General features: G+C 36.8%; 1 pseudogene across 1 annotated transcript; it reads right to left on the bottom strand.

Annotated features, from left to right (window-relative positions):
* Positions 1 to 8,080: 8,080 nt before the first annotated feature.
* LOC107610596 (putative terpene synthase 2) lies at positions 8,081 to 13,355 on the bottom strand (annotated as a pseudogene). Its single transcript, XR_015895591.1, has 6 exons — positions 13,166 to 13,355; positions 12,687 to 13,062; positions 12,377 to 12,595; positions 12,092 to 12,233; positions 11,634 to 11,880; positions 8,081 to 8,615 (listed from the first exon to the last, which is right to left on the bottom strand). The product of XR_015895591.1 is annotated as a putative terpene synthase 2 (transcript).

Below are 13,355 nucleotides of genomic sequence, written 5' to 3'. Positions count from 1 at the left end.
ATTATTTTTAAAAATTATATTTAATTATTTATAAATACAATGTAAATGAGATAACATGTATCTCGTTTACACTGTAAATGAGATATACCAAAATTGAAAAACCACATACACGAGATACATGCAAAATTATCTTGTTTACAGTGTAAACGAGATAAGAGAGGGGCATTTATTTTAGTAAATATTTTTTAAATTATTTATTTAAGTAATTATTATAATTATTTTATTTATTAAAATAAAAAATTATGATTCTTAATTATCTAACTATTTAAACAAGAGGAGTGTTAGGGAGTCAGAAAGTTTTGTGATTTGTAATCATCAAATAGCTATTATTAGTTTTTTTTTAAAGACAAACCAGCTCAACACACTCAGTGGAGCATACAACAATACAAGAAACGAAGCAACTCCTATGTCATCTCTGGCATAGCCATCAACAACATGAATTATTTTCACACCATTCCTTCGAACTACAAAACGATCTAGCAATGCATTTCACCACGACCGTTGTCTTATTCTGAAAAATGAATTCATTTCTACACAGCCAGATATTCCATATAACAGAGAAGAACCCCATTAACCATGTTTTACGCTCGTCTTTTGTCATAGGCAGCATCCTCGAGCTCTCAAAATGTTCTCTTATGGGCCCCAGGATGCACCATGCCCAACCCACATGAGAGATCCACGCACACCAAACCTGCCAAAGAAACTCACATGTAACAAACAAGTGTTGAATAGATTCCACTTCGTTGTTGCACATCACACAAATATTATCATTCTGAACAATTATGTCGAAATTGCTCAAATGGTCCTTTGTATTAACTCGTCCTACTAGCACAAACCAATTAAACAACTCAACTCTATGGGGTACCAGTCCTTTCCAGATACCATTTTTGAACTTGTATCTAAGGATATCATCCATCATGGTCTGTTCATGCAAAACCTGCACAAATGAGTTAGTAGTATAAACACTTTTCTTGCCAAACTTCCATGCCACTTTATCTGGTACGTCTTCTATCAATCTCATAGTGTGAAAGATATCAAGCATTTGATTCAGATTGTCAATCTCCCATTGGCGGAGTTCCCTCCTCCATTGGAAGTTCCACACCCACTCTATCCCATCCCAAAACTCACAATCCCCAATGATGGATCCTTTGTTATTTGAAACCAAGAAAAGCCTCGAAAAGGAGTCTTTTAACTTCCCCGACTATAGCCATGTATCCTCCCAGAATTTGGTTGATCTACCATCACCTACTTCTATAGTCAGTCCATCAATCATCTTCTGTCTAACAATTTGCTCTTTAATTTGCAGGTTACATATTTCTTTCCACGGACCCTTTTTTCTGGTAAAGCTTGAGTAGACAAGAGCTGGCTAGGATTCAGATTATTGCACGAGCACACAATCTTCTTCCACAGTGGACAGTCTTCCTTAGAGAATCTCTACCACCACTTGAACAATAAGGCGGCGTTCCGAATTGTCACATCTCTGACACCTAGTCATCCTAGTTTCTTTGGTGCCTGTATCATTTTCCACTTTACAAGAGTCAATCCAGGTCTTCCATCCTCCTTTCCCCAAAAGAACCTCCACTGTAGTGAAATTAGTTTTTTCGCCACCGCCGCTGGCTTTTTATAAAGGCTGAGATAATAAATTGGTAGACTATTGATTACTGACTTGATGAGGACCAACTTCCCTACTTTACTGAGAACCTTTGCTTTCCACAAACTAAGTTTCTCCTCCACCTTATCAATTACCGGCTTCCATGCTTTTACCATTCTTGGGTTTGCTCCAAGATTAATTCCCAAGTACTTCACTGGCAGAGTTGTTGCCCGGCACCCTACTAGTTCGCACATTCGATCAACCCACTCTTGATTGCAATTTACCGGTATCAAACTGGATTTTTCAAAGTTAATGCTCAACCCGGAAATAACTTCAAAACACCGCAAAAGTCTCTTATAATTTCGAAATGTCTCCACCTCTGGTGGATAGAACAATATAGTGTCATCAGCAAATTGTAGGTGTGACAACTCTATAGTATCCCTACCAACTAAAAGAGGGGATATTCTCCCACTTCTAACTGCCTTCCCAATCATCCTATTCAATGCGTCAAATACAAGGACAAACAGAAACGATGATAAAGGATCACCTTGCCGCAGCCCCCCTTTCCATCCTGAACGGTTTTGTGGTGACCCGTTAACCAATATGGAGATAGATGCTGATCTGATACATTCTCCAACCCATGCCCTCCATCTTCTCCCGAACCCCATCTTTTCTAGAACAACATCAACAAAGTTCCACTTTACTCTGTCATAGGCTTTTTAGAAATCCAGTTTGATGATTGCTGACGCATTTCTTTTTAGTTTAAGCCATTGTACAGTTTCACATGCTATTAACGCCCCATCATGTATTCTCCTGTCCTTAGCAAAAGCACTCTGTGATTCCCTTACTAAGCCTAGCATTATGCTTCTCATTCTCCTTGTCAACACTTTTGATATCACCTTATAGATGCATCCAACCATACTGATTGGTCTAAGGTCCTTTATCTCCTTTGCGCCCACAAATTTCGGTGCTAGCGCTATCCAAGTAATATTGGAATCTGCTAGTAGCCTCGCCATCTCAAAGAAAGTCATCACAACTTTAGTAAATCCCACTCCAATGATCTCCTCCCAGCACCTTTAATAAATTCCACTCCAATCTCCTCCCAGCACCTTTTTATAAAGTTCATGTTATACCCATCACTACCCGACGCCTTAGACGATTCGCAATCCCACACTGCATCCTTCACTTCCTCCTCCGATGGTAACATCTCTAACGCCTGAGCTTCCTCCATCTCCAACCGGTTGACTAGACCATCTCGAAAGCTGATATTTGGCGTAACTTTCTGTTGGAACAATTTCTTATAGAAATCTCTGATGGCAACCTTGATCCTTGCATGATTCCTGACCAACCTCCCGTTAATAACTAAAGACTCAATCTTGTTATTTCTTCTTCTTGTTGATGCTATGTTGTGGAAATATCTTGTGTTCTTGTCCATCTCCTTGGCATGCCGAGACCTGGACATTTGTTTCCAGTGTATATCTTGCCTCGTATACCACAGTTCACAGCACCTCACTAGTGCCTTCTTGCTTCTACTGTACCATCATAAACCCCATTACTGACCATGTTATCCACTTTCTTGATCTCATCCTCAAACCTTTTTATCTTTGCAGGTATATTCCCAAAGTGCTGCTTGTGCTATCTACCAAGCGGTTTCGATAACGCCTTCAGCTTATCCAAAAACTGAGTATCTCCCAACCTTCTCCATTCTTCCTTCACCATCCTTAGGAATCCTTCATGTGTGAACCACGAATCTAGGCTGCGATGGACAATGATCTGATAATCCTCTCGGTCCTCCTCTAAGCCGAGTATCCGGGTATGCGTCCAGCCATTCCAAACTCACCAGGCATCTATGAATACGACTACAAGACTGTCCTTAAAACCATGTATACTTGCGATCATTAAGCGTCAAGTCCACCAACTCTATATCATTTATCCATGCTCTGAAGTCTTCAGCGGTTGCTGATAGACCTGTCGCCCCTTTCCTCTCATCTATATGCACAATTTCATTGAAATCCCCATGTAACAAAAAGGAATTTGGTACAACCCTGTAACATAACGTAACTCCTCCCATAGTAAGAGTTTTTCCTCTCTGACATGCGGTCCATATACTAGACAAACAGTACAGTAAAAGTTATCTTTGGTCATCACTCCTTCCACACATAACCACTTATCTCCTTTATAGAAATTTAACAGTTCAAAAACAAATTCATCCCAAATTAAGAGTAAGCCTCCCGATGCTCCAAATGAATTAACGCACTCTTAACTAGCACTATCATTACCCCAAGTACTTGCTACATCAAACTTATTCACCATCTCTTTTTTTGTTTCTATCAAACCCAACATATCTATTCTGAACTTATTTTTGAAGCTTTTTATCATATTCAATTTTGCAACTCCTCTCAAACCCCTAACATTCCAGGAGCTTAAAATCATTTAAAAAATTTATTACACACCTGCTTATGAATTTTTGGCCGACTTCTTCTGATTTTCTTCTTTTGCTTAGACTGTCTCCGTTTTCTAGCTAATTCGTCATTTTGCTCTTGGAGAATCGCCATAATGTCTTCTTCATCCTGCACGGAATTGCACCTGATTCAACCGCCAATTTCCAAGCCTCCCTATTCTCCGCCATTTCTTCTTTCTGACTCTGGCCTTGGTTGCCTCCGTATAACGCCGAATCTTCGTTCCTATCCAACCCTGCTTCAGACTCATATTCTGCTTGATTTTCATTCCCTGTTCCTCACCCAACATCATAATCTTCTTCCATCCTTGTCGCCACTCCCCTACCTGCTGCGCCTCTGCGTTATAGTCCCTCAAGGTACTCTTCATTCGGTCCTCTTCCATCCCTCTCATTCCTCATCATATTCTTTCTCGAGCGTTGAAAATCATGGTTCTGTTGCTGTGTTATAGCCTTCCCAGGAGCCTGTTGATCCTCGCCATTGCCGCGTCCAAAACTCGCAGCTACACGGTTCAGATCTCTAACATCATCGTCGGCTCCATGACTGTCGTTCTTCGCGCTTCCGTCAGCTCCTCGCGCTACACAGCGGCGCACTTGCGCCACCCCAGGGATCTATGCGTCGTCCCCATAACTGCGCCTGACATCGCCATCTGCAGGGTACAAATCCGTGGTGTCATCGCCGTCCTTCTACCCGTCGATTTCTGCGTCTCCCCCAGCTCCTTAGGATACGCTGCGGTGACCTTGCACGGTTCCAGTCTCTTGAGAATTCGCCTCGTCCTCTCCCCCTCCACATCCATCGTGACTCAGCAAGGAAACAAGCTACGTTCGCTGGTTCTTTCTCCATCTGGGTCAGGGGCTGCACAAGCCGTTGTTTCACATTCAACCGGGCTGGGTCGTCAGTTGTTCCAACCCTACCTGCTATGGGCAGCCCACAGCCTCCCTCATTCAATTGGGCCTTCTTCAATTTGTCCTTACCATCCTTACTCTTCAGGTCATTGGGCCTGCTTTCAACCAGCCCAATCCTCTCTCTTCCAATAACGATTGAATGCGCATGTGGGATTTGAATTCGCTCATAATTGTATGATAGCGTGTAATCTGAATCAATCTCCTGATTATTTGCAGCTATTACCATTGAGATTTCCTTCCCCTTTGTTAACACATAATTACGGCTCTCATAATGATAATTTGAAAACTGAATATTCCACTCATTCAATTCAGAGGGCAGAATTCCTATTTTGTCCTTCTCTTGTTCCTCATTCAATTGTTTCTTCTTCATGAGTCCCGCCGCCGGATCCCATCTTGCTACCCTCGGCTCAGCACCACCACTAGCTGCCTCCCTTATATCATCCTGCTGTATATTTTTCGCAGCCACTATATGCTTACCTCCTTGGTCAAACGTGGTCTCTGGAAAACATTCTTCTCTATACACCTCACTGCCTACCTCTTTTACAAGAACATCAAATCTGCTTGCACCAATAGTGACATGACCCACTCGTTGTTCATATCGAACATACATGTATATATCAGGACGCGACCAACACTAAACGAATTACACGTTTCCGTTAAAGTATCACACTTTACCACTTCACCCCATTGATCTCCTAATCTTGTGAAGGTCTCCTTTGACCAAGCATGCAAAGGTACTCCATAACATTCCAACCAGACTCTTCTAGTTTCGTTTCTCTCAGTCTCATCCCATCTCCATACCATATAGAAAAATTTTAATAGATCGTTCATTATGAATGTGTATGCTTCCTCCGCATTAGCTAACATGTCAAACGTTAGCATTGCTTTGTATGCACCCAACTCCCTTATATGCATTACGCACTGCCATTCATTATGAATCTTTTGACGTAGTGCCTGAAAATTGATCATCTTCTTTGTGCCTCCCACAATACTCCTTTGTAGCCAAGTAACATTATTTTTTGCCACTGGTATTTCTATTTTCTTGGATCATCCGTTCTTATTTGGGTCCTTGCCCTGCGCATCTCTTGCAAAATTATCCACATGCTCTTCCATCTTCCTTGCAATCTTGTGCTGTTGAGGTCCACCTTCCTGCTCTTTTCTTGCCGGTTCCTCCACTTCTTTTCCTTTAACGTCCTTCAGTTCATGTTTTCTTCTGTATTTTGCTTCTGCAACAAACATTCTCTTACCTCTCAACACCATGTGATTTATTTTTGCAATAGCCTTCAATGCTCCACCTTTTGTGGTGTATCGGATAAACGCAAATAGATAGATCTGTCCATTTTTGTTCTTCCGCGCAAGATAAATGTCTATAATCCTGTCCGTCCAATTGAACAGACTGAATAGTTCGCGCTTTGGAGATATCAACTGGAAGATTATCAGCAAAAATCGAGAAAGAATCTAGCTCCAACCGATAATACTCTTCTTTGTTCCAAATCCGAGGATCCTTATCCTGTTGGTTTGTATGTCTATTGCTACCCCTCCCCGTATTTACCCACCCCGTGTTTCTCCCTATTGCTATCTGTTCCTGTATTTACCCATCCCGTGTTTCTCCCTCTCTCTCTCATGGCTCTCAAAATCAGTTTAACCGCAACATTGTGCAATTACTAACATACAAACCACTTTTCTTTTGATTAACTTTTAGAAATAAGGTTGAGGGTCTCTGATAATTGATTTTGGATTCCAATAATTGCCGTAAAAAAAAATTGACTAGAATAATAACAAGCTAAAATTAATGATATCAAGTGAAATTTAGATATGTAAATATGTGCTACTGGACCTTAGGTTTATATGATGATTGTTACTGTAATAATGATATAATTAAATAGTTATTATTAATATTTTTAATGATATGAAATTATATCTAATTATATAAGATTATTCTTTTTTTTTTGTGATTAAGTGTCTAGATTTAATAAAACTGCTGACTCCCTAAACTTTCTCTTTAAAGAATTAAACAACTCACGAGCGACAAGCGAATTGCATAAGCAAGACAGATGGAAACGTGAACAATTGGCAGGCCACAGGCAAGTCGAGGAAGCACGAGCAGATCAGAGGGCATGAAGGAAGCACCCAGAGCAGAGAAGAACCCAAGGCAGCAGCTTACGGTGACGGCAAGCCGGCAAGGTGGCTGAAGGTTTTTTGGATGTGACGTCGATGAGAATAATTAATTTTATATTTTAATCTTATTAGTTATATTTTTAGTTCAAGGCTATTATTAGTGTATTTTCTTATTTTTCACTATAAGATAACCACTTTTCTTTTTATATGAGTCACTATGTATATTGCTCTACATACTTACTTTGAAGTTTGAATATGCACCACGAGTAGTGATGAGTGATTACATAAAGATGATAAGATCGGACATTATGAAAAGTGTAGTTGAGCTGATCTAGAGCAGCCACTATATATATTGCAATTTGAAACTATATAAATGGACACTTAGAACAAGTTTTACTCTGAGGTATAATATTAGGTTAGAGAAAGTTTATAGTTTAAATATATTGAAAAACCATACTTATTATTACACCCTAATAATTATTATTATTATTATTAAACGAATAAGATTATTAGCTGTTTCGTTAAATAAAAAGTGAGCAATGGCTGCTACTGGTTTTTTTTTTTTTTTTTGACATACGGTTGTCGGATGCTTAAAAGAGATAATATTTAATTTAATTGGTCTTTAAATTTATTATATGCGAGTATCAATTTAATATTTAAAGTTTTAATTGTCTTTATCTAGTTCTCAAACTTTACAAAGGTAAGTTATGTCAGATACCATCTTGAACTCAGTAAAACAGATGTTTTTGTTTTGGCACTTGAATAAACAAAAACAATATTTTAAGTTGTATTTATTGAAATTTTTTTTCTTCCAAAAACAAGCAATACGATGTCATTTTATAAATTCTATAGCGTGATATCTAATTATTTGTGTCAGTAGTATTCCATTAACGTTCGTGTATTGAAAATTATCTCAAGAACTAATGAGAGTCATGTTTGTAAAATTTGAAGATTAAATAAAAATTTAGAGACTAAATTGAAGATTATTTCTGCTTAAAATTGAATATAAATAAACTATAAAATATCAAAAAATTGTATTTCCTTGTTAAATATATTATTCAATACAATTGTTTCTTAAGAAGCATTTAAAAGAAGTTCAATATAACACTAGCTGCCACAACAAGCTATTTTATTAAACAAAAAATAATAACAGAGAAGGTGAACAACATCCATATTATTAAAGCTCCTTATTAAGCATTAAGGAGAATTGATCCCGGTAGAACCCAAAAGCTTAGGACCATGAAACTGCTACATGACCACGGGATCCAAAAGTAGTGCCACAATGTGGTCTTTGAAGAGTGCACAATTTGTAACTTTATCCTCAGAGTTCGCATATAGAAACTCACATATGCGTGCCATGTTAACAATGCAATCAAGGACTGGCCTTGGGATATATTCACTTAACTTGAGGTACTCTTCATTCATATCCTTCCAGTAATTATTGATATCCTTTTTGATGAATGCATGGGCCTCCTCTTTTGAAAAGCTATATTGCTTCATGCAACATTCTACCGAAGAAGCAACATGTTTCCTTTGCTGCTCAAACTACAAATAATTGGTTCAAATATTTAGGAAAATAAGATAGTATAGGCCCATGATTTAGAAACAGAGATCTAATAATATGTGTATAAGCATTTTTAATTTTATCCGATCAGCTCAACTACACTTTTTATAAAAAAAGCAAATCTAGAAAGTGAAAATCTAATCAAAGAACGAAAAGAAGATACAAGAGAAGAAGAAAGAAATGTAAAAGAAGAATGATGAGTAGAAGAAAAAAGGAAAAAGAGTATAAGAAGAAGGAAAAGATGCACAACAATGATGACAAGTGACAACGTGCTATTGGGTGAGCAGACGAAAAAGTGATTAAGGTTCTATTTAGAAGGAACATGGAAATATACGAGTAAGAAAAGGAAAAGATATGGTTAAAATTGGTGGCAATGGGTAGGATAGGATAGGGTTTGGATCCAATCCTAATCCTACTCGCGGGTTGAGATTTTTATATAAACTCAACCTTATCCTACTCGCGGGTTGAGAATATCCCAACCCTAACCCTATTCGCTCTTAACCCGCGGGTACTCGACCCTACCCGCGGGTTATAAAAAATATACAATATTATTATATAACTTGATGATAATTTAAAATAGAATTGATTTTTTTGTAAAAAAAGATATTAAATTATCAATTAATGATTTCTTTTAGTGGTTAAAAATATTTTGCATTTAGTGAAAGGTCTTTGGTTCAACATTCACTTAAAACATATTTTTATATAAGTATATAACATAAACATATATAGAGTGCGGGTTGGTCGGGTAGAGTTGAGGCTCAACCCGCATCCTACCCGACCCGCACGAGAACCCTACCCGCACCCTACCCTACCCGCTGCGGATCGGGTTGGCAACCCTACCCGATCGGGTGGGGTCGGGTTGGGTATCCGCAGGTAGGGTACATATTGCCACCCCTAGTTAAAAGTATGGTTTAATTACTCTATTGGTCCCTATAGTTTTGTAAAACTTTCAATTAGGTCCCTATACTTTTTTTTCTTTTTAATTGGGTCCCTGCACCAAATTTGTTTTTCAATTAAGTCCCTCTTAGTAGTAATTGGCTTAATTTTATAAGGACCCAACTAAAAAAAAGAATTGGTACAGGGACCTAAATAAAAGAAAAAAAAAGTATAGGGACCCAATTAAAAAAAATTTGGTGTAAAAACTCAATTAAAAAAAAAAGTATAGGAACCTAATTAAAAATTTTACAAAACTATAAGGACCAGTAGAGTAATTAAACCTAAAAGTATTTAGTTAGATTTGGTTATAAATATTTGTTAGTTATTTAAAATTATTTATTATTTTCAAAATATTTTATATTAATTAACACCTAAACATAAATGATTATATTTTTAATATACTTTTGATTTCAAACAAGAGTTTTCTTTCTTTTTATTTGTTAAATTTTTTGTATAAGTTCTATTTTCACTTTTTTATTTGTCCTATATTAATTTATTTTTTCAAATCACTAAATATCAAATTTTAAACTTTTTTGTCATAAAATCTCTAATACTATATTACAAAATTAAGAAAAAAGATAAATAGGCCCGAACGACTTTTTAAAACTTTGACAAATAGATCATTCACAAATTTTAATTATAAATACATCCTTGAAGTTTGCAAACGACAGACAGATACGTCTCTCTGTCCATTTGCCTCTCTTAAAGCAAATAGAGATGGCTGAGCTAACCCTCACGTGTCCATAACGGAGCTATGTCTGTTACAGTACTAAAGTATAATCTCCTCAAAAAAGTTAATGGGCAAATAGGTCCTTGTGCTCCCAAAACATCACCGTTTTCAGAGTCGCCTTAAATCTTCAAATTCTAGTCAAATTCAGATCTTGCGTGACCCGAAGATGGAGATTCTGTCATCGTCGAAGGCTCCTTTTCCACCCCATGTGGGTTGGATAAGCTCTTACATTGGTGTTGCCCGAGGGCTTAGCTTGCAATCGTGGATGTGGATATTGTGGATGATCACTTTCGAGACGTACTTGAACATGATGTAGCTGTGACTGGTGACGTGCACATTGGCGTTGCGACCGTTCACCATCTTGTAGCTGTTTAAAGCTTGTTGAACTTCAAGAAAGGATTTCTCCTCAAAGACGTTCCACGTTCCAAGGGTGAATGTGACTATTGCTCCACAACGATACGAACTCAACCTGCTCCTACCCACTTCGGGGCACCATAGCCGATTTACCCATGAAAAGGGACTGAAAACCTTGGTTTTGCCGCCCCTATTTCATTAGCAGATCTGGCCGCCTTTCTACCCATTGCGTTGCTCCCGAACCAGATGCCACAATCGGTGAGCTTCTGTCGGTTTGTTCACCAGTTTGGGTCGCACCACCAACAGTCGTCGATGGGATTTCCAGTGAGACAAGCGAAGCATTGGTCTTTTGAGAGAAGCTCCCTTCTTGAAAGTGAAGCATTGATTTCATTTCAAAATGCGAGGATTTAATTCCATGCAACAGATGTAAAAAGGTTAAATCTTTTAGTGTTTGTATTACAAGAAAGCAGCTAAAGATTAAGTTTTTGTAAACGGAGTTCTGGTTTAGCATAACAATGACAATGTTATTTATGTGTTGAGATTGAATTGAGAAGGGGATTATCTCTAAACTTGATGAACGGCACTGCAATGGAGTCTGACTAGAATTTGAAGATTTAAGGCAGCTCTCAAAACGGCGCCGTTTTGGGAGCACATGGATCTATTTATCTTCTAACTTTTTTAGAGAGATTACACTTTAGCACAATAATAGACACGTAATTCCATTATGGACATGTGAGTGTCAGCCATCTCCGTTTGTTTTAGGAGAGACAAATGAACGGAGAGACATATCTTTTCGCTGTTTATAAATATTAGAAATGTATTTGTAATTAAAATTTTTGAGAACTTTATTTATCAAAATTTTAAAAGGTCAAAGATTTATTTGTTATTTTTTTAAAATTAATTTCTTAAAAAACAAATTTATAAAAAAAATACATATAAATTATTATATATCTAACCTTTCCAAAATTAATATCTCTACCTTATGTGAGGCCAAATCATTTGAGTCTGGCAACAAGTGACGAAGCTTGTAGGATGAGAGGAATGTTATTAGAAATCCAATGAAGAGTTTTTTTTGTTGCAAATTCTCCGAAAGCAATAAATGTTGTTGCAAGCATTTGGTATCCTAAATTTGAAGCTGCGTTAACCTTGTACTCATCATAGCTCGGAATATAACTCTCATAGCACCATTTTGCTTCAACAATGTAACCTTGTACATAATGAGACAACTGTAGATAGAATAATTAATGGAACGGTAGTACTAGGAAGACAAAAAAATTAAAATTTATTTTATTCAGTATTTATTAATAGTCGTAACAATTAATGAAAACTAAATAAATAAAGTAGGTTCTGGTGGTCTTTAGCTAATTTTTTTTTATTAACAAATATTTCTGTTAATGAAAATGATACTTAATTTTGAAACTAAGAAATAAAGCTTACCGCCTGTTTAACACATTGCAACACCAAATTTGTTTCTCCATTTCTAGCACTCAACTCTATTATTTCATCAGTGACTTCCACAATTGCATTAAAAATAGTTTTGAAACACTCTGGAAGAGATGCAATGTAACTAATATCCCATCTGAAACACAAAAGGGCTAAAAACTAAGAAAGAGACATAATCATGGAATTGAATTATTAAGATGATCATTTTGGATCCTTTTTAATTAAAATATAAATAGCATAATGTAAAATTGGTCAATTCTTGTTTTAGTAAAATCAAACCTTTGAATTGCCAGTGTGAGGAGCTTAAGTTCTTGAATTGTTCCATAAGCATCATAAGTATCATCAACTATAGTCATCCATTGATTTACTTTGGTTGTCACAACTCTAAAAGTAGTATATTTAAGCTCAGAGTTTATAGCAAATGGCCAAAAGTATAACTCAACTATCCCCTCTCTTGCATAAGGGACCTTTGTCCCAAACTCTGAATTTCTCCACCATCTATAATAATGCAAAAAGTTATATCTTGTTCATCACAGGAAATTCCTTCTCTTTTTTAATAAGGAGTACTTGTCTAGATTTATATACTTACTTGGTGGTAATACCAATTTCTTTTTGATACCATTTCTGGAGCATATCGAAATTTAGTTTTGCAAAGTTTAGAAGAACTTTGTCATGCAAAGGATCTTCTTCGTAGAAAGACATATATGACCTTGCCCTCATTCTTAAAACTGCCTTGTGAAGAGGTTGTTCTAAACTCTGATTGATTTGGTCAGCTAAAGATGGGTTCAATTGATTGGTGATGGACTTCAGTTTATTGTATGTGAATTTATGTGCTTCCTCTAATATATCTTCCCCATAAACCCTTAATTGTGCAGCCTCATACAAACTCCATATTCCTTTAGCATCTTGAATAATAGTTAGTTCATTGAATTCTCCCTTTTTATTCTTGAATTTGTTGAAAATATCTATATAATTCACATAATTAATGTGAATCCATAATTAATAATAGATATTTTTTTTGTACTGCAATTATATATAAGATAAAATATTAAATTTTTACATATATACCTGATGAAATATAATATCCCTTTTGTCGGAGTAAACGAAAACATAATGCAATAAAGTGAAGGTCACGATCCTCTGTTGCAAAGTCATTGTTGGTAAAATCATTGTGGGCTTGTAGTAATATCTCATCAATTTCACGTTCAAAATGATGAGATATACTCAAACGTTGAATTGAGTCAATTAAGCTTAGTTT

Source organism: Arachis ipaensis, chromosome B8, assembly GCF_059453495.1.
Source record: "Arachis ipaensis isolate K30076 ecotype BB chromosome B8, ASM5945349v1, whole genome shotgun sequence".
In the NCBI taxonomy this organism is placed as follows: Eukaryota; Viridiplantae; Streptophyta; class Magnoliopsida; order Fabales; family Fabaceae; genus Arachis; species Arachis ipaensis.
This window is presented reverse-complemented; position numbering and strand designations above follow the sequence as displayed.